Source organism: Myotis brandtii, unplaced genomic scaffold, assembly GCF_000412655.1.
Source record: "Myotis brandtii unplaced genomic scaffold, ASM41265v1 scaffold32, whole genome shotgun sequence".
Taxonomy (NCBI): Eukaryota; Metazoa; Chordata; class Mammalia; order Chiroptera; family Vespertilionidae; genus Myotis; species Myotis brandtii.
Genome location: NW_005362269.1, coordinates 5,762,043 through 5,782,994, shown reverse-complemented (window position 1 = coordinate 5,782,994; position 20,952 = coordinate 5,762,043). Strand labels below are relative to the sequence as shown.

Sequence of the window (20,952 nt, the reverse complement as noted above, 5' to 3'; positions counted from 1 at the left end):
ATTTGGAGCGAAATCTCTGTTTCCTCCTACTGAATCCTGTTAAATTATTCCTCCCACCCAAGAAAGTGCACCATTATTTGGGGCCACAGTGGAATGCCAGATTTAGAAGCTTCCAAACTCTCAACCACAACCTTCTACTCTCCCTCCCGGGATAAAGAGTTCATTTCACAGTTAGCAAAGCACTCTGATGACAGTGCATACAGTCATGAGTCATTCTTTCCATCCAAATTAGCCATTTCTAACTTGAGTGACTGTAAGCAACTTACCCATTTGCAGCATGCAGGAGGCATGGAATTAACCCCCAAGGCCCGAAGACATCTTAATAACAAACTGCAGGGAGCTGAGGTAAGGAAACCATCTCAGCTGAACTCCACACATGTTCCCAGGTGAACTTTCCTTGCACTTATACAGGGGACTAATAGGCCTTTTGTTTTTAAACCCACGGGGAAAGACACAACTGAGCTGCACAGTAATGGCAAATTTGATCGCAAACGCAAGAGGTTTATGCATGCGATCATCTTTCAATTAGCCATACTAAGAGAGGAATTGTTGCAGAGATAATACAGAACCACTGAATGTGGAAATGATCATTTGTACCATATGCAGTGATTAGTACAGAATGAAGTAATAATTATTACTAATATAGCTAATAATAACATTTGTCAAGCGTGCACTATGTACCACATACTGGATGAAGCTATTTAGAAAATGTCCTCACGAAGGAGAATTATCATCCCCCCCACCCTTTACAGAATAAGAAAAGTAAGAGAGGTTCATTGATTTGCTCAAGGATACACAGCTAGCAAGTAGTGGATTCAAATGCAGGCCTATTTGCATCTCAAGCTGTACCCTAGACCAGTGTGCTACCCTTGCTAGAGGCTCATCTTCCATGTGTCAGAGTGGCTTTATGATGTTCAGAGTAGGTGGCTGCTGTGTCAACTTGAAGATGTTGCTGCAAGGCCACTCCCACCCAGACTATGTGGTCATGACCCATCCTACAACAGGGCCTGAAATCACAAGATTAAAGTTGTAATACTTTAGGTTAAAGGTTTAATAATTGAAAGAAGCCTATTAAAATGCCAATGCATCTTAGATATAATACCAAAAGTACAAGCAACAAACACAAAGACATCAATGATTTGGATTCCAACAAAATTAAAAGTTATTGTGCATCAAATACACTATCAAGAAAGAGAAAAAGCAACTCATAGGATGGGAGAAAATATTTGAAAATCATATATCTGCTAAGGGTCTAGTATCTAAAATATATAAACAACTCTTACAACAATAAAAAGACAAATAATCTGACTTTTTAAAATTTTAATCCTAACCCAATTATTGATGAGAGAGAGAGAAAGAGAGAGAGAGAGAGGTGAGAGAGAAACACTGATTGATTGGTTGCCTCCCATACACACCTGGGATCAAACCCACAACCTTTTTGGTGTACGGGATGATGCTCCAAACAACTGAGCCACCCAGATAGAGCCAAATAACCTGATTTTTTAGAAGGGCTGATGGTAGTGAGGATTTGAATAGACATTTCTCCAAAGAAGATTATCAAATGGCCCATAAGCACATGAGATGCTGTTCATCATCATTAGGTAAATGAAAAAACTACAATGAGATATCACTTCATACCTAGTAGGATGAAAATAATAAAAATGATGAATGATGAGTTTTGGTGAGGATATGGAAAAATTCTACCTTGTTTCCATTGCTGGTGGGAATTCAAGACGGTACAGCCACTATGGAAAATAATTTGGCAGTTCCTCAAAGTGTTAAACCTAGAATGGCCATATGATCTAGCAATTCCACTCTTTACCCAAGAGAACTGGAACCATATGGCCACACAAAAATTTGTAAACAAATCATTCATAACCGTAGTATTTCTAATAGCCAAAAAGTGGAAACAACCCATATGTCCATCAACTGATTAACAGATGAAAGGTGGCATGAGCCACCGGAAGTAATATCCAGCCGCAAAAAAATGGAATGAAGGACCCATACATGCTACAACATGGGTGAAACATCACCCTAGGTTGAAAGTCAGACACAAAAAGCTACACACACTGTATGATTCCATGTTTATGAAGTATTTAGAAGCGGCAAATCCACAGAGACGGATGCAGATCAGTGTCTCCAAGGGTTGGGGGATGGGGGGTGACTGCTTAACCTGCATAGGGTTTCCTGTTGGGATGATGGGGTATGAAAATGTTTTGGAAGTAGACAGAGATGGAAGTTGCACAACACTTCAAATATACTAAATGCCACTGAATTGTTCACTTGAAATGGGCTAATTTTAGATGATATGAATTTCATCTTGATGAAAGAAAGCAGCTGGCCTTCTGTAACATGGATCTCCTATGCATTCCAGGCCTCAAATGCTTGAGTAAAAGGCACAGAAGGTAAATCTTCCTCATTTAATTTTTTTTTTTCTTTCAGAGCCATCTGATACCACCAGGCAAGGTGTTCAATACGGGTGCAAACATAAAGGACTCCTCGCTCACTGAGTGGAGCCTCCTGCACAGGGAGCTCTTGGTTTAGTCAGCATTGTACTCTGCATGGCTTTTTCAGAGCTCATGCCAAACAGCTTAAAAATGGGGGCCTAGAAAGACTCACCCATGTGTTCTCATGGGGCAATCAATATTGAGTATCACCCCCAACAGGATGAAAATTGGTTCTTTGTCACTAAAATTTCTGTTTTTCATGCATAAAGCAAAGGTGTATATAGAGTCCACAAATAGATATATTGTATACCTGCGGTATTAACACTTCCTGGTGTGTGTGTGTGTGTGTGTGGGAGGGATAATTATGAAAAATATCACAAATAGACTCCATAAAGGAGTAATCATGAACAAAGGATTGAGAAACACTATCCTAGATAAAATCAGGAACATCAGTTTCCCTTGAGAAATAGGTAAGCCTCCCCAAGGAGGAATCCTTAAGTAAGTAATGTCTGTTTGCCAGCCAGGTATACATCAAATATGTCCTAAGACAAAGTGGGGACAGTGGCTAAGAAAAGAGGCCCCCCAGCTGCATGCCATTGAGCAACCAATAACCTCTCTGAACCTAGGTTTCCTCAAATGCACCAGGGGTTTAGGAAGAGCACCCCCCCTCACTGGGTTACGGCATTAAATGAGATTATATCTTAAGGTACTTGGAACACTGCCTGGGCAGTCTAACTTCTCAGTCAAAGTTAGCTACCATTCCTCATCTTTCACTCCCTGAGGACAGACAGCCCGATGGTTAGAAGTGGGGGCTGTGGACACCAATGGTCTGGGCCTCAGTATTCTCTCTGACTTTGGGCCACTTACTTAACATTTCTTATCTCCAATGCCTCTCAAATGGAGGGAATAAAAGTAGCCTGGTAAGAGTTGTTCAAAGATTAAATAGGGAATCAATTCCTGGGAAAACGTTCACAGCGTGAGCCACCTAAAACGCATTCAATAAATGGAAGTTGTTACGACCAGTGTTATTACCATAATTACTGCTGCTGTGGCTATGATTATTATTAGCCTCCCTGGCTGTCATCATGAGACTAGCGGCTCACAAGGGCACAACACACTTTGAACAATGTAGAAGCTGGGACACCACTTGCTTAGGGTTCCCGATGAGGAATGGGAAAGAGGAAAGAAAAGCGACGGTGGAAATGAATAATTGCTAAACACTGCCCTGGCGATGACAGGTACCCCCCAGTTACATAAACAGGGAGCACAGCAGCAGCTGGGGTCCCTAAAGAAAGCTTCCCGGGAGAGGTGACCGTCCAGGGGAGCGTGCCTTTCTGTCACTGAGACATAGAAACGCCTCTCTTTAGCTATGGCCCTCATGCGGCTGCACATGAAAACCATCCTTGAAAAAAAATATTTCCATCTTTACTTAACGTCCCACCTGCTTCCCTCCCTGGCTGCAAATTGCCCACCTGAAAGCACATAGAAAACGGAGCCAAAGTCCACCTCACAGAATAATAGGTCCTTAAGCAGCAGTGCCTGCGAGGAACTGCCAGCTCTCGGAGCAGGAGCATATGGTGAAAACTGCCGGAAAGGCAGGGTAGTTTTTACAGCAGGTTATTACCACAAGCCTCCTCGGAGAGGCCAATTCACAGCTTGTCCTGAACACCACATTAACTCATTTATGGTTTTCCAAAGACGCTCGATTGCCTACTGTCCCTAAATCTGACAAATATGCTCTCTTAATTTAAAACCCCCTTACAGAGACCCTTAAATTCCCAGTTGAGCGCGGTGCCATTGTGAGGTTGCAAATCCAGCCCTTCCCAGGCATCCTCCAGGTAGCACACATAGGCATAAGCCTTCTATCCCTTTACGCGTCATTTCCTCCAGGCTGCCAGCATTCTCGTAGCTTCTCTGTTTCAAACTTAGAGCGTGGAGAGCTGGAAATGATTTCAGTGCTCCTTCAAACACCCCCTTGTAACAAGTCCAAAGTGTGGATCCCAAACTTGAACTTGCTTATCATTTCCAAAAGTTAAAAAAAGATTTATGTTTTCAAAAGAGTGATATTCACTATCTATCTCCTCTTCATTTCCCCTGAATGGGAACCTCCCACTCTGATCCAGATTTAGACAAAAGCAGTCGAATTGGGATTCTCCTTTGTGTCTAAATAAATATAAAGCATTTCCATTTGTTGCTAGAACTGTTTTCTTAAAAAATGATGTCAAATTCAGGTGCTAATCTGGATTTACTGTGATTACTGTCTTAATTACAGTAATGAAACCACCTTTATTATTAAAATTTTCCAGACATGCAAAGAAACTTTAATTTCTACTTTGTGCATTTTCATTCCTTAAAAATAAACAAATAACTCTGGGCATAATATTATTACAGAAGACTATCCCACGTGCCTTCTGAGAGACAATACTGTAGAGGACTTAAGGGAATTCTAGGACAGTATTACCATCATATTTCAATTAGACCATAAACACCGCCTTTGAGATGTAATGGGAAGATCATCGAACCAACTAAAATAATGAGTAAGTTGAAACCTACACCATGGTGTATGTACCACTGATTATATATAAGACGACTTACATGGTACAAGGAGGGCATTTAAAATACGTATTCAAAAATAACTGGCACATCAAACCAAAATTTCCATGTGTATTCCTATTCAGAATGAATCCAATATTGTTTTTAAAAGTTCATTTCAAGGGAAATATTTGGTATTCGAATATAGCAAGTCTGTGGTGTCTGAATGCAGATGGATTAAAGATGAACCATCGAGGACTAAATGGTAGTGAGGGTCTTTCAAGCCATGAGGTGTTCTTATTCTACGAGGCTGGGCTTCTGGTTTGTTTGTTACACAAACCCCTCGGCATCCTGACATTTTGATAAGAAGCTCTCCGAGTCAGACTTGTCTGAGGGAGGAGTCTCTAGGAAGGGTAGATGTTAGTTACCTGGGAACTAGTAGAACCTGGATTCATTTCTAATTCTTTATACAATGGGAGAGAGTTTGGATCTTTCCTTAAGAGCATAGCAAGAGTGGCTTTTCTCCTTTCCTGGGTGGACTGTGGCAGGGGGAGCAGGTGAAGCAGGAATGGAGAGGGTTCCTGTCACTCTCTCCCATCGTGTGCTCTGTGGCCTAAGGCAAGTCCCTTTCCAGGGGTCATCTCAGCCACAACACTGGATTGGAGGACCTTCAAGGACCCCTTTCCCTTCCATTTTTTTTTTTGCTTCTAAACTTTTACAGCATCAGAGATGAGAAATGGGATCCTATACCAGCATAGCTAGAAGTCAAAGTCATTAGGAATGTGCTTGCTGCATGATCTTAGTACTCATTTTTATGATCAGAATTGATTTACTCATGCATTCATTCATTCCATGCATGCATATTGAGTATTTCTTGTGCTTATCCATACTTCAGGGAGCTGAGAGGATAAGAGAGTGTTTCCAGACCTTATAGCATATAAAAATCACCAGAGAAACTTACAAAATCCACTTTGGACATCTTTCCTCTGAATAAATATGGGAACAGCCAACAAATTTGAATTTTTAACAACCAACCAAGTGATTTTGATGTCAGTGGTACCTGGACCACCTTTGGAGAAACTAAGGGAGAGAAGGTGGTTATCAAGCAGGCTACTATGAATCCTAGTGACAGGGGCCAGGATAAATGCAGGATGACGGTGCTCAGATGGACACACAGACGGGGTCCCTATTTGGTGTGGGAGCCTGGGATGACTACTTAGAAGAAAGAATATTTAAACAAGCACAAGATGAGTGAAACTCTACCAGCCCAAGATGAGCGTGAAAGGCACTGGGGCAGAGAACAGCTCAGGCAAACGCTGGGAGCCATGTCTCCCTCCCGATCCTGAGATAATTCTCCAAAGGCCTAAACTGAACAATGTTTTCCACTTTAGACTCCTCTACAGAAGTATTTGTGGGATTAAGGGGATAAATTGTAATGGAAAAAGATAAAAGGAAAAAAAGGAAAGACTGTTAAATCAGTTAAGCAAAAAAAAAAAAAAAAGAGGGAGAGAGAGAGAAAGAAATGAGTGGATGAAAGGATACATTAATGTATTAAGTGTTTAATAGCCCATGGATGTTAGCATACTTGGACTCTGATGACATAGGCCGGTAACAGGATACAAAACTTGCAAAGGAATGCCTGTATCTCCACGGAAAATAATTTTAGCACTGGATGTAGCAAGAGATGATAACTAAATGCCCTCCCTTACTTCCAGCACTTTCACATGTATCATCTCATGCAAGAAATAACCAGTCAAATTGTATTTGTTCATTATATAGATTTTTCATTTTCTTCACAGTTACAAGTATAGCTAGATAATAATCTTTTCAGATAAATGTCTCTGTTAAAAAAAAAAAGTCGGAGGATGTCCTCAGCCTAGTGACACAAGCGGGGAATACCTGTTACAATACCTTCTTCACAAGTTACACTCTGTTGACTACTCAGCCAGTCCTGTGTCTAAGACACAGATTAAAATGTGCTCAGCTGTGTGGCCTTGAGCAAGTGATATAGCCTCTCTTTGCCTCATTCTTCTTCTTGTAAATGGAAGCATATGCATTAGATAATCCCTGAAAACTGTTTCTCCTCTGGCAGGCCATGCATCAAAGTAAACGAACATTTCTAGAGGAATTAATTAATCCTCGGGGGATCAAATGAGATAAGCTTTTGCTTTTATTCAACATTGCTCTGCAGATGATCTCTCCTTTGCAATCATCAGATTTGGAGGCAAAAAAGACCACGTGACATCCTTAAGTGTAACCGGACTGTTTTCTAAGAGATACAGTAAATTGAGGGATGAGGTTGCGAAGCCGCGACGACTTGTCTTGGCAGCTACAATTTTACCTCCTCGATGACTGAGCCAATTTTCTCCTCCAGCTCTCTTACACACCTTTAATGAATACATGTTTCTTTGATTAAATTAACATTTTTGTCTAGCTAATTAGCCTGAAAAACCTACGCTGAACTGATCTGGTAGCAACTTCATTACTGCTCATCGGTGCATGCTTGCGACCAATCACTGTCAGCTCAATCGCCCAATGATTAGGGGAACATTAAGTTTGGCTAATTTGGCTTTCTGTGGCGATCATCACGTTCCCAGTGACAGGCCAATCCCCACCCTGAATCGACCCTGCTTGACAGTGACAGATGTTTTAATCACAGGGCTTCATTCATTAGTGTCCATCAGCATCGCTGGCCAGGTTTGCAGCAAATACCTTGATTTGAAACCAAAACTAATTAAATGCTATCTTTGTAATTACCTGATATAGTTACCCTTCCCTAAGTGGGCCAGTGTGACAAGCGCTGAAAAATAAGGCTCTCCGTGGGGGCGGAGAGGGAGGGAACCGCTGCATTGCTGAATTGCACTCCTGTCTACATGGTCAATAAATGCTGTGAGTCTGTGGGGAGCTGTCCCTCTCCGCTAAATGCAATGCTCAGAAGAGTATGCCTCAGTTTCTCTTGTTACACACCAGCCAGGGGGCGGGACACATTGCTTCCTTAGAGTTATGACGTTTTAATAAGATTACTCTGTGTACATACAGCGATGAGAGGATGCCACTGAATTTGCATTACCCCTTAATCACCCTGTGTTAGCCACGTGGAGAATGTTGGAGGCCTTTCTAAGTGGTTCTGATGGTTCTGGCTCCGCTCTCAGCTATAAGGGTGGCATGTGGCCTGGGCAGTGCCAGTGAGCATTGGGCACCTTCTGGTAACAGTGATTGGCTTATGGCAGGTGTGTAACCCAACTGAGGCCAATCCCAGGCCAGGAGACTGGATGCTGGGACTCTCAGTTTGAGCCATGGAACAAGCTGCCCCTGTCTTTCCTGAAGCGTGTGACACTCAGGGACAGCAAGGTCAGTGCAGCCATTCTGTAACCACCAGGGGAGGCCCTTTTGAGAAAGGAGCTGACAAGAAGGAAGACAGAGCCTGAAAGCTGGCCGGGGAGAAGCCGACGTGTGGTGACATTGTTTCCGTCCTTTCACCCAGTTGTCCATATAGACAGACTTCCTCCTGGAGTTTTCAGTTTTATGCTGTGATAAGACCTTTCTGCCAAAAGACACATGCAACTAAAGGAGTAGCATCCCATACAAGCCCTACTTCACTACTGAAGATAGTCTTACATTTGTTAACCTATATGACTCCCCACAAGAACACTGTACAGCGGACAGGGCAGGAATTATCAGTCTCACTTCAAAAACAAGAGGACTGAGGCTAAAAGAGATGGGAGCTTCCTAAGACTCACCGAGCCTGTGCTGACCTTGGCCCATCAACTTGACCCTCTGTGTTCCTGTTTGGTGCATGGTGACTTGTTTCCACAACCTGGGTCACCCTGGGTCACCCTTAGAATACTGCTTTGGGGATGGTAGTAGAGCATGTGGATAAGCCATGACTCTGGCACCTGCTTGGTTCAAATCCCTGCTCCACCATTTACTAGTTAGGTGACATTTGGCAAGTTTAACATCTATAACATTAGTGTGAATAATGCATGCAGAATACTTAGCACATTGCAAGTAGGTTTTCTTTGTCAACCAGAGAAAACACCCGAAAAGAGATGCCATTTATTTTCTAAACTGATTTCAATGTAGGAATTGAACCAGCTTGATATTTGCTAAATATCCTAAAAATTGTAGCTTTTGCTTCCTGTGCTTCAAATCACCCATTATCTGAGCATTTTAAGAAAAGATGTCCCTTGCTCAGGACCACAACCATGCTATCTGTACCTTCTCCTTATGTGAGTTTAATGACTCAAGGTTACTTCCAGAAACTGTTTGCAAAATAAGAAAAATAACACGTCAAGCTATTTTCAGCAAAGAAAGAGATGATAAAATCTTGTGTGTCTAATTACTGCAGGTAAGACTAAATTCATGGCAGAGAGAATGTCAGCTTTAGAAGGCACTTTGAAAAAGAGACTGCTTTCCTGGGAGCTTGGGGTACTCCTGGCTCTTTCTCCCTTGAGCTCTGTGACCTGGGGCACGCCTCAGTTTCCTCATTGTAAAGAGAGAATATTATCATCTGCCTTCCTGCCATTGTGTGCACCAAGACAATAAACGTGCAGGGAAGAGTGAACATCGCAGGCCTGACTGCTGTCCTTTGAAAGGACAGCTTAGAAGGTTGGCCCTTGGCTGGCATCCGGGACCCTGGATTTGGGGAGGGTCCCAACCATTCCCAGAACTCAAAAGAATGGGGCACTATTCCTTGTCTGTTTGTGCAAACATGATGGTTTATACTCAACATCTGCTTTGCTTCTGGGATCTTGAGACGACCCAGGCCCAGGCTGCCTGGGTGACCAGCCCCAGTAAAAACTCTGGACACTGCACCTCTAATGAGTGTCCCTGTTTGGCAACAGTAGACAGGGGTCAGAGCCCGGTGCTGGAGAATGAAGTACATTTGGTGTGACTGCACTGAGAGGACCCTGGATGCCTGCTCTGATTTCCTCCAGACTCTCCCCTCCCCCCACACATACCTTTTCCTTTGCTGATTGTGCTCAGTCTCCTTCTGCTGGAATAAAACCGCTGTGAGTGTGACTACAGCTGAGTCCCGTGAGTCCCAGAGGATTACTGAACCTGAGGGTGGTCCCGGGGACTCCACCACATAAAACATCTAGTGTAGTGTCTGGCATATGAAACACATGCGCTAAATAGATGTATTCATCACTGCATGCTCTTCCTATGTGGGTGTTATTGCTCTGAATGAAACTGCAGGCAACAGTCATATCCATGTAGTGAGACTGAAAGTCTGGAATGCTTTCCTGTGTCAACTTCTGTTTGATGGAAATGTGTGAACAGAACATGCCTCGAATCCATCCTCACACTTCCTAAGCGCTTGTTTGTGTATGAGGATATTCATGACGGTGCTATTGTGGCGACTTGGAGGCCATTTGGGTTCTTATCACATGGAGCATATGAAGGTGAAGTGTGGTGAGGTATGTTATCCACAGTCATGTACTGCAAAATAGTATAGGAATGAGCAGTGACAGGATGAGTGAAAAAGAGTAAGAAAAGTCACACACAGCACAATATCACTTATGTAGATGAAAGATAAGTGCATACAACACAATAGACATTTTTTAAGAACACGTACAAAAACAAAGATACTAACTACAGTAGATTACATTAGAATGATTTCTGTAATGGAAGGAGCAGTGGTGGATGTGGGGTATGAGAAGGAAAGGAAGCAAATATATACAAACTTAAGAGTAGAACCTTGTACAAATTCATAATAAAATTGTACAAATTCATAATAAAGTTGATTAACTCAACTTCCTACTCTTGGGATCCATTATCACTCCACTGTTATGGCTATCATAATGATGACAGCAATAATCATATTAGCTAACATTAATTGAGCGTCAGGTACCATGTACATACTTTTCATATATTAGTTTCTTTATTCCTTCCCACAATTCTATGAGGCATGTACTGTTAATGCCCCCACTTTACAGATTATGAAGCTGAGGCACAGAACAGTAAAGCAACTCACCAGGGTACGCAGCTCATAGGTATTACAGTCAAGACATGAACCAAGCTTGGAGCAGAACTGAGGCGTTAATACAAGGATGCTGAGATTTAGCCTGTGCCTATGTGACCATTGGGTCTTGAAGTAATTTTTGAGATTTTATTCTCCTCCCCTTAACATTTTTAAAGCACATCTTAAGTGCCAGGCACTATTCCAGAAAGATAAAATCCTCCTAATCCAAATTGTGACATTAAAAAAAAAGATGTAACACTCTAGGCACCACTTCACATCTAAGGTGCCTGGGACTCTAATAGACCTATATTCTTTGCCAATTTAATGTTTCCTGGTTCAACTGTTTCTAAGGACCCTTGTGAAATGGAATTATGTACTTTTGTTCAGACTAATCTCACATTGTGAGTTTCCTGTCTGACTAAATCAATGGGTTTGTGAATAAACACTGCCGGACTCCCAGTCTTCACACTTGTAGATTTCTTGGTCTTACCTTGTCACAATCTCCTTTAATTCTCCCAGCAACCAACAGAAGGATGTATTAGCCTCACTTTGCATCAACTGTTCTCAACTGGAATGAGGTGTGGGGGGGGGATTTGTCCCATAGAGACATCTGGCAATGTCCAAAGATACTAATTCTGGTGATCACAACTGAATAGGGACTGTGCTCCTGGCATCAAATCAGGTGGAAGCTCAGGATACTGCTAACACCCTGCAAGGCACAGAACAGTCCCTACGATGAAGAATTACCGGGTCCAAAATATCAGTGATGTTGCTGCTTACATACTCTGTTTCATATATTTTAAAAATGGAAGGCATTACATACTGTGGGATTCATGAATTTGGAGATCTGAGAATGTTACCAGGTTATTTTGCTCATGAGTATCAGGGATTCAGTTGTAGGCTCATTTTTAGTGAATCCCTTCCTATGTCAAGTGCAGATTCCTTTAAAAAGCTGCTATCACCAACTCTATGTGAATGGAAGGCAGGAAAAGCAAAAAGAGAATCTGCTTATTCCAAAAAAGGCTTTACTTTGATGCCCGAGAAAGAAGAACCAATGACAGAAGACAAGACAGTGACATGATTATTGTGTAACTTCATTGTGACTGAACAGAAATGGATGGGTCGCATTCCACATCTGGGGGAGCAAACTGCGAAATCATTTCAGACCTTTTGTTTCTGCCTGACGCAGCGTGGTTTTCATTTTTACTGAGGCTCCTGCTCCCTGCAAATCGTCCCCGCAAGCGAGCAGTTCTCAGCGCTGGTAAAGAAATTGAAATGGGCCAAAGAGGCCGAGTGATAAGATCAGGATTTGAACTATCAACCCCGGCTACTGCGTGATGAGTTTAACTTTTCCACCTTCATCAGAAACCACACTGGTGAAATGCTGATGTAACACTTGGCGCTGGTGGGAGGAAGGTGTATGTTTCCAAAAGCTCTTAGTGGACTCCCTGGCCCCTCACAAAGGAGGCAGCAGCTACCTCTGTAATTTCCGGAGGGCGCACGCTGTCAGTTCACATTTATCCCAAGCGCTGCGCTTGGTAAAGGCTCACTTATTGGTTATTAGGGCTTATCCTGGCAGCAGAGCCTAACCAGAAAACTTTCCAACTCAGAAAGAAGCAAGCGAAGCAATTTCCCAGGCATTACGAATAGCATCTGCGATTCAGGCTGCAACCCCGAACCTCAAGGACCACTAATGCCTCTCATTTACTGAAGGGCCACTTTAGCGATTCAAACTCAAGGGCTATTGAGATGTGACCTACCTGCTTGTGTGGTCACCCCCACTCCCTCTCCAGTGATGTCCTTTCTCCTACCTCCAAGCTCGAGAGGCTGGTGCACAAGCAGGAAGACGATGCTACGAGACTATGAAATGCCACGTGTGGCTGAGTTTCCTTTGTTGCAGGCATAGGCCTGCTGACCTGTGTTCATCGAGTGCACTGGCTGTTGTGAGGAAAGCCGTCAGCGCTTGTGGTATAAAACAAAGATAACTCAATTGTTTGGAGTGTCAGACACCAGCAGCAATAAAATGGGGAGGGAATGAAATGTTACTTTAACGACAAGTACCAGAATTCCTCTAAACAAGATGGATAGCTGTACTATATGCTCAGTAGACGCTGTGGGTTAGCAGGCAAGGCCCCAAGCCCTTGTACTGAGGGAGAAAGCGGCTTAGCAACCACGGGGTCAGGCCGAGCCTGCAGGGAAACAAAGCCAGACAGAAATTCCTGGTGGGGCTACAGCCAAAGGACTTCTCACAACAAAAACAGATATTTAAACTTTAAATAATTTGTGATGTAAGCTACTTCTGTTATCCCAAATCACACATAACAATTTGGCTCAACCCATAGCCTTGTGTTGGTGAAACCTTGGGGACCGCTGGTTTGAAATGTGACTAGTATACAGAACAGGGACTGGGTGGGTTTACTCATGAGGAGATCTATAAACTGCATTGCTACAACAAAAGCAAGAATTCAGAGCTATAAGTGGGGAAAAAAAAGTAAATCTCTTTCCTCCCAATTCCTGAAGATACCAAGAGAGAGGCTGAATTACTCCACAAGCGTGTAATAAGAGGTTCATGTTTATTTAACTTACATCTCAACTAGCCGTTGACCTCAACAAACACCTGGAATACAACAGTATCAACCACAGTTAAGTCTTGTTAGAACATATGCTTACAAGGACAAGGATGAGGCCTGATTCTTGTTGTTTTGTGTGTTTTTTTCACTTGAATCCTCAATGATTTATGTAGCGTCAGACACAAAGTAGAGACTCAGTAAATACAGATAAAAAAAACTTTCTTAATCTGACAGCAGTGGCTCCAATTTATAGATTACAAAATGCAACGTTGTCCAGCTGGCATAGCTCAGTGGTTGAGCATCAACTTATGAACCAGGAAGTCATGGTTCGATTCCTGATTGGGGCACATGCCCAGGTTTCAGGCTCGATCCCCAGTGTGAGGCGTGTAGGAGGCAGCTGATCAATGATTCTCTGTCATCATTGATGTTTCTATCTCTCACTCCCTCTCCCTTCCTTTCTGAAATCAATTTTTAAAAAAAAGCAACATTAATGTGAGATCAGCAATGTGGCCAAGGCCACAGAGTTTATAGACCCAGAGTCAGGGTTCCAATCCAAGCTGTTGAAGTGCCACCCTTTCTGCCAAACCACCCAACAACGTCCTGCAAACTGATTATGATGATGCTTCAAGGAGTAATAGTAGCTCCATGGGCCATCCCTTGAACACATTATTCAACCTAGTCTGCATTACTTCCCTCCTTGTTAATAGCAGTTTAGAAGGCATGAGAGAAATTAGTCCATTTCCATTCTAAATTCCTCTGTGGACTTTCTTGGTGTCTTTTTATAACAGTTTTCTGTAATATGCCCCATTGGGATTGTTTGAAGTTGTTACTTTTTCTTTCTTTCTTTTCTTTTCATTTTTTTTTTTTCAGGCTCTGCTGAACTAAGCATTTGATTTAGGGGAAATAACAGGTTTGAAAGAAGGATGTCTGGGAACTTAAACATAACAGATGCTTGTTTACAGACACCTGATGGAGCTGAATTGAAAGCCTCAGTCTAGATTTTAAAAAGCCATAAACGTCAGTTGACTAGAACTGAATCATAGCCACTTGGAAGCATGGATCACCCAGAGATAGCCATTTCAGAATCATAACATCCAAAATGGCTCTTCATCTTGTCAACACTACTGCGGAGTAACATAACTCTTAAGTAGGAACTAGCTTTGGTTTTTAAGAGATAGTTACTATAGCTTGCAGCTAATTGTCTTGGCAATTACACCACGAAGAATGTCGTTTTCAAAAGCTGTGATGGAAATACCACATTGATCTCTTGTCTCCACAAAATCCTAAACATGGGGAGGAGAGGCAGAATATGTTTCTTTGTAAGGGAGAAAATGAAATTAGATTCCGGTTTCAGTTGAGATGGATTTTAGAGAAGTATCAGGCAAAGAAATTCACAGGCCTGTGAAATTCACACATAATTAGTAACAACTTGAGTTATTTGGTACATTATAGAGCATTCTTCTAATATTCTCTAAGCTCCTAATGGTAAAAGCTTCGTGAAAAAGCCCAAGAACAAAATTCATTTGGCAATTCCCTCACGCTTCGCATATATAGTATGTGCTTCATCTTTGAAATAGCTTCCCTTGCATTTATGACATGCTAAACATTTTCATACGCAAAATCACATGGTGGGAATTAAATGGACATTTTTAATCAGACTGTATTCAAACCAGAACGATAGGTCCCTTCGTATTCTGGACTCCAACTGAAATAGGATGTAAGAACACTTAGAGAAGGAAGACTTGGGTGTTGTGAAAAATAAAAGATGGTAAAGTTGAGGGCAAAGTTAAAGTAAATAGTTTTGCAATGTTACCATGGGAAGAGGTTGAGAAAGCTAAAGCATGATACACCAGGGCCAATGGACTGTATTCAAGTATTTGGTAGCAGATAGACTGAGGGTTAGGACGGGGAAAAGCCATGTCACAAGAGTTCTGTCTTTTGTTGTTGTTAATCCTCACCTGATGTTATTTTTCCATTAGTTTTTAGAGAGAGTAGAAGAGAGGGGGAGGGAGGGAGAGAGAGAGAGAGAGAGAGAGAGAGAGAGAGAGAGAAACATTGATGTGAGAGAGACACATTGATTGGTTGCCTTCTGCACACCCATCAGAGCGGGAGATGGAGCCTGCAGCCAAGGTACATGCCCAGGAATCAACTGGAATTGAATCTGGACCCTTCAGTCCATGGGCTAATGCTCTAACCAATGAGCAAAACTGGCTAGTGTGAGTTCTACTATCTTGGTGGAACTCAGAGTTCTGCTCTCTGCTAGTATGGCATTACCCTGGGCAAGGATAAAGAAAAATAACTCATGGCATTAATATACAAATTTATTCTCATTGCTTAGTGTACACTCATACAGGCATACACTCGCCTTGGTAACTATTTCCGTTTACAGAAATGGAAAGATTTTTCTGCTGTGTACCCATGAAAATGGGCCTACGTCTTCTTCTGGAAAGATGTTAAAAAAATGTGTCAGTAAAAAAATCAAGAACATGGATCACGACGGTCCTCTGTTTTCACTTGTCCTCTTAAGAAACAAATAAATTTTGCAAATGATAGCCACCAACCCCTTACTTCTCAAGGACCAGCCAGTTGCTGACTCTCCCCCATGTCACCCGTAGTGCTTGCCAGTGACTCAGGAGGAGAATTTTTATCACATTTTTAGACTTATGCACAAGGAGTAGCCAGATGCCTTTCTGAGTGGCAGTACTCCTGTTTCACAAAAACTATATATGTGAGCCTAAAAAAAGAAAGTGATGGAGGCGCTAGTGTCAGGGACTAAATAAAGATCCACATGTCTTCTCACCAACAGAGCGTCAGTTCCCGGACTTCCTTTTGTGGCTATGCTCTGGGGATGGATGATGGCCATCAGCTACACAGCAAAAGGAACGAAACTGCAGATTCTCTGCAGACACACAATCTGGGACTGTTTTATTGCTGTTAATAAACTCTCCTTCTTTTAGTTAAGATAAATACATCTCTTACTGTTTGATGGGCGAGTAAAGAAGACTGTTATTTCAAATCCACAAGTGCAAAAGCGAACCCAAGTGGTCAAATACTCAGAAGGGTATATCATTTTTGGTAGTCAGACCCTGAATCACAAATATGCTTGAATTCTGTAGGTGGTTGAAAAAAAACCACATTCCCCCAAGAGTGCACTGAGCTATGCCTCTTCATTGTAGTAAGCGAATGAAGTAACATGATACAGCTCACAGAAACACCCAAGGTGCCAAGCATCTCTGGCACCACAATGAGAACAGAAAGCCCAAATCAACATAAATCAACGAAGAGAATCCAGCACGAGATTTCATTCTGAATGCAAACAGAATGGGAAAGTAAACGGTAATGCCCAATGGACAGGATCGCAGCAGCAGACCCAAGGGCCCCAGGAAAAGCTGAGACATGAAACAACCATTTTCAATGGCAGAAGTTCTTAGGAGGCTGCTGCAGATATTGGTGTTTGCTTTGTTTTGTTTTTTGGATTCCCTGCATCTCACCTCTTTCTATTTTAGAGTATATCCCACTTATAGGTAGATATATGGCCTATGTTCCCTTATAGAAGATGTAGGGGCCAAATCCTGCCTTTTCAGTCCCACACAAGAAAGGCATAAATGCTCAGTCTACAATATGATTGGAAATAGCCTTCCTGGCACTCTGATATTTTATGAGGTCCCTAAGAGACAAAGGACTCGTTTCAACCGACTCCAAGTGACGGCGGTAGAGGCCCTGCCTCTGGCAGCAGTGACGGCGTTCTGTAAGTGACCATGGGGGTGCTTCCCATGCTGTAGCTGCTGCAGTTATGTAGGACCTTGCCAGTCACCTAACCAACTCTCTGCTCTCACCGATTCTGTGAACCCCCAATAGTCTTCTGATTGGGATCAGGGTCAAATTTATGTTGCTTGCAACCACACATATCCTAACTGGTATTGACCTATCCCATGAAGCTGGAACTGATTTCCATGGAACCTTTCACTTGAAAGTGCAATCACATCCCACACTGGGCACTGGGATGGTGTCAGAAGACCTCCAGCATCATATCAATCATTAATTATCAGAATGACTAATGGCAACACTCTTCGTCTTTTTGAATCTCAATTTCTCCATCTGAAGACCTGGATGTAAAGTTTGGTCTGTGTGACTTCTGAGGTCTATGACTCTACAATCTTGTTTGACCCTCATACCTGCCCTTTCTGTTGACAAGGCAATAGACAGAAGTCACTCAACCCCTGTCTTGACTCTTTCCTTCTATTCCATGCTTCTCAGTGGGAAGAAAATGAGTAGCACTTCTGATGCTTGTGGGATGACTATGACAAAAGGTGAGGGCAAGAAAGCATACTGAGAAATTGACAACTGAGCTTTCAACCAGCAATAGTCCACTTTCTGAGTATACACTGATATGAAATAAATTATGTCCCTCCCAAATTCATGTGCTGTGGCCCTGTACCCTCATGTACTTGTATTGGAGATAGGGCATTTAAGGAGGTGATTAAGATTAAATTAAGCCATAAGCATGGAGCTCTGATCCTATAAAACTGGTACCATTATAGGAAATCAAAAGAAGTACCCAGAGCTCTCTGCCCCTGCCCCATCATGTGAGGACAAAGTGAGAAGGCTGCCATCTGCAAGCCCGGAAAAGAGTCTTCACCAGAAACTGAATCCTGCTGGACCTTGATCTTGGACTTCCCAGCCTCCAGAACCATGAAAAAATTTCTATTGTTTAAGTCACCAGTGAGTGGTATTTTGTTAGGGCAGCTCAATCAAACTGAGACAAAAGCCAAGGCATTCTCTGAAAATTGCTTGCAAATATTAAGCAAACTTCAAATAATTCACTGGTTCTTCCCACTTCCCTGTGAAGTATTCTTGTCAACATTATCCCAACGTATTTATATAGTGTTTTGCATTTGAAGTGCTTACGATCATTTATTAATGACGAGAAGAGGTATGCTACAGCCTTGTGGCTTTGGCTAATATTTCCAAAAGAGAAATATGGATGGAAGTAACCATGTGGCATGTGGAACAAGGGTGAAAACAGAGAAATTGAGGGTTTCCCTTAGGGAATGAGATGCAGTAATTCAAGTGAGACATTTCAAGTATTGCTGCATCATCAATGTGCAATGTGTTGTAGAAACAGTTTTCTCAAATAGTTTTCTTCCCTAAAATGAGTTTTTTAAAAAGCATTTTCCTCTCCTGCCCTTTCTTCTACTTCCTGCCACTACAAAATAATTTTCTTAGCAAAGAAAATCTAAGAACATGAGATGGAATTGAAACTGCATTTGACTTAGAGGCAAAACTGTGCATTCTTCAAATGCACTAACACTGTAAGAAGAGAAAATAAATAACACAGCCAGGTGCCATTTTAACTCACTTATATGGCTGAAATGTTAAAAGGAACCCAAAGCCCCAGCTGGTAAGATTGTGATGTCAATAGTGCACTTTGAGGCCGCAGACAGCATTGCAAACCGGCTTAAACCTTCGGAAAGCAACTTAGCAATATGGGTCCCCAGGATCTGCCTGAGGCTGAGAACTTCCTTTAAATGGTTTTCTTGTGAGATGAACAGGACAAGGAAGACCAGAGACACAAAGGAGTTTGCCCAAGATCACACAAGTCAGTGACTCCTACATTCCCAGCAATAGCACAGGACCTGCCATATTGTGGCACCCTTATTAAATGTGTGAATAAATGAATAAACACATTTAGATGCTAAAGTACATTATTTCCCTCCTAGACATTTCTCCCAAGTAGTTAAGAGGAGGAAAAACTTATATGCCCAGTGAAGTTTACGGGAGACTTCGTTATAACTATGAACATAAAATGGAATAATTATAATTTCTCCAAAATAGGAAAACGATTTTATGAATTTTTTTCTAGCAACTTGATGAACCATTAGACATATATTCACAAAATATATGTTTGGCAATCCATGATTCTGTATTTGAAAATACAAATCCTATTTTAGTTGAACGTTTTAAAGAGACTTCTCTCTAATTAGGAGTAAACTAGAAACCATAGGTTTGCTTCACTGGTAGAGAAACTTTACTGGGGGTAGGGGAAACATTCAGCTTAGTATTCTAGAGTCAAGGCAGGCCTTTCAATACCTGAGGTGAGTTTCTGCTCCCAGCAACTAGTAAAAATAGTTAAACATTATTTATTTGGACTGAGACACCTCAGAGTTCATTCAAAGTCTGATTTTTTCCCCTTCAAAATATCTTCATTGTTTTCACTGATTATATAGGGCAATCATTGCTTATTTTAATACATCAACTGCTAGTAAAACACTCCATTATTCCATTCCTAAAATGTAATCAACATTAAACAATGTGGTATACATCCTTCTAAATATTTAATTGTTGCATAAAGAACACATTATTTTACACTCCACAGAGTTTATAACAGGGTCTGCAAATACAGCCCGTGGGACCACTGCCTGGTCTGTAAATAAACACTGCACTGGAGCACAGCCACGCTCATCTGTTTATGTACTGCCTGTGGCAGCCTTCACACTAAACAGGAGAGACAGGCGCTCTGACAGAAACCATATGGTCTGCAAAACCTGAAGTACTTACTGTCTGGCCCTTTTCAGAAAAAGGATGCCGACCCCTTCATATAACCTTTATTACCTGTCACTGTTACTTGAAGAATATCCTTTTATGTTAACTTTATCTGATCTACCTCATTCATTGAAAGCATACACATTATTGAATTTTACTGACATTTTATAATTTAATTGATATCCTATTGATGGCCATTTGAAATTATTATTTTGCGTGTGTGTGTGTGTGTGTGTGTGTGTGTGTGTGTAGTTTATACATTTTAAGAAACAGGGCATGGGTAAAGTGGTGCCTGGTGGAAACCCACAAGAAACCTGCTTTAGGAGACTATATCTACTAAAACATTTGTGGAACCATTTGATGATGGGTTTTCCCGTGAGTGTTTGCCAACAGTTTAATACTGGATATTACTTTTAAGTATTGTAAATATTCTCCCAGAAAATCCTAGGAGTAGAGAAGGGGATTGTTGGGACACCACTTTATAATCTTACTAGGAAATGGGTTGCAGAGCAGAGTTTGAAATTCAGTCTTTATGAAAGCTCAGAAATCTTGCATTACCTAAATCCAAACCAATGGGTTTTCTCTCTCACTTAGCGCCCTTGGAAGAAAAGCAATTCAAGTTGACGCCCATCTCGGAAGCCTAAGTGCTGTGTCCTCCATTTCTAAGTCCCATGTTCTTTGCTGAAGCACTTGCTTCTATGATAAAGGCTTCCTTTCTCCAATTTTCTAGCCTCAGTTCTAGGGGACTAACCTATAAGAAATCCATTTGAATGTCCCAGCCAGCTATGCCAGTTTGTTGTACATGCTGAGAAGGCTCAAAAATGAGGTAAATGCTAGTTAATGTGACAGAGCAGCTGCTGTAAGAAGTTCAAGGTTTCAACTGTGAGAACGAACC

At 41.8% G+C, this 20,952-nt stretch overlaps 1 protein-coding gene across 1 annotated transcript in view; it reads right to left on the bottom strand.

Moving 5' to 3' along the window:
- Nucleotides 1-20,952, bottom strand: part of SGCD (sarcoglycan, delta (35kDa dystrophin-associated glycoprotein)) — a 298,931-nt gene that overhangs the window by 200,713 nt on the left and 77,266 nt on the right. The window lies entirely within an intron of this gene.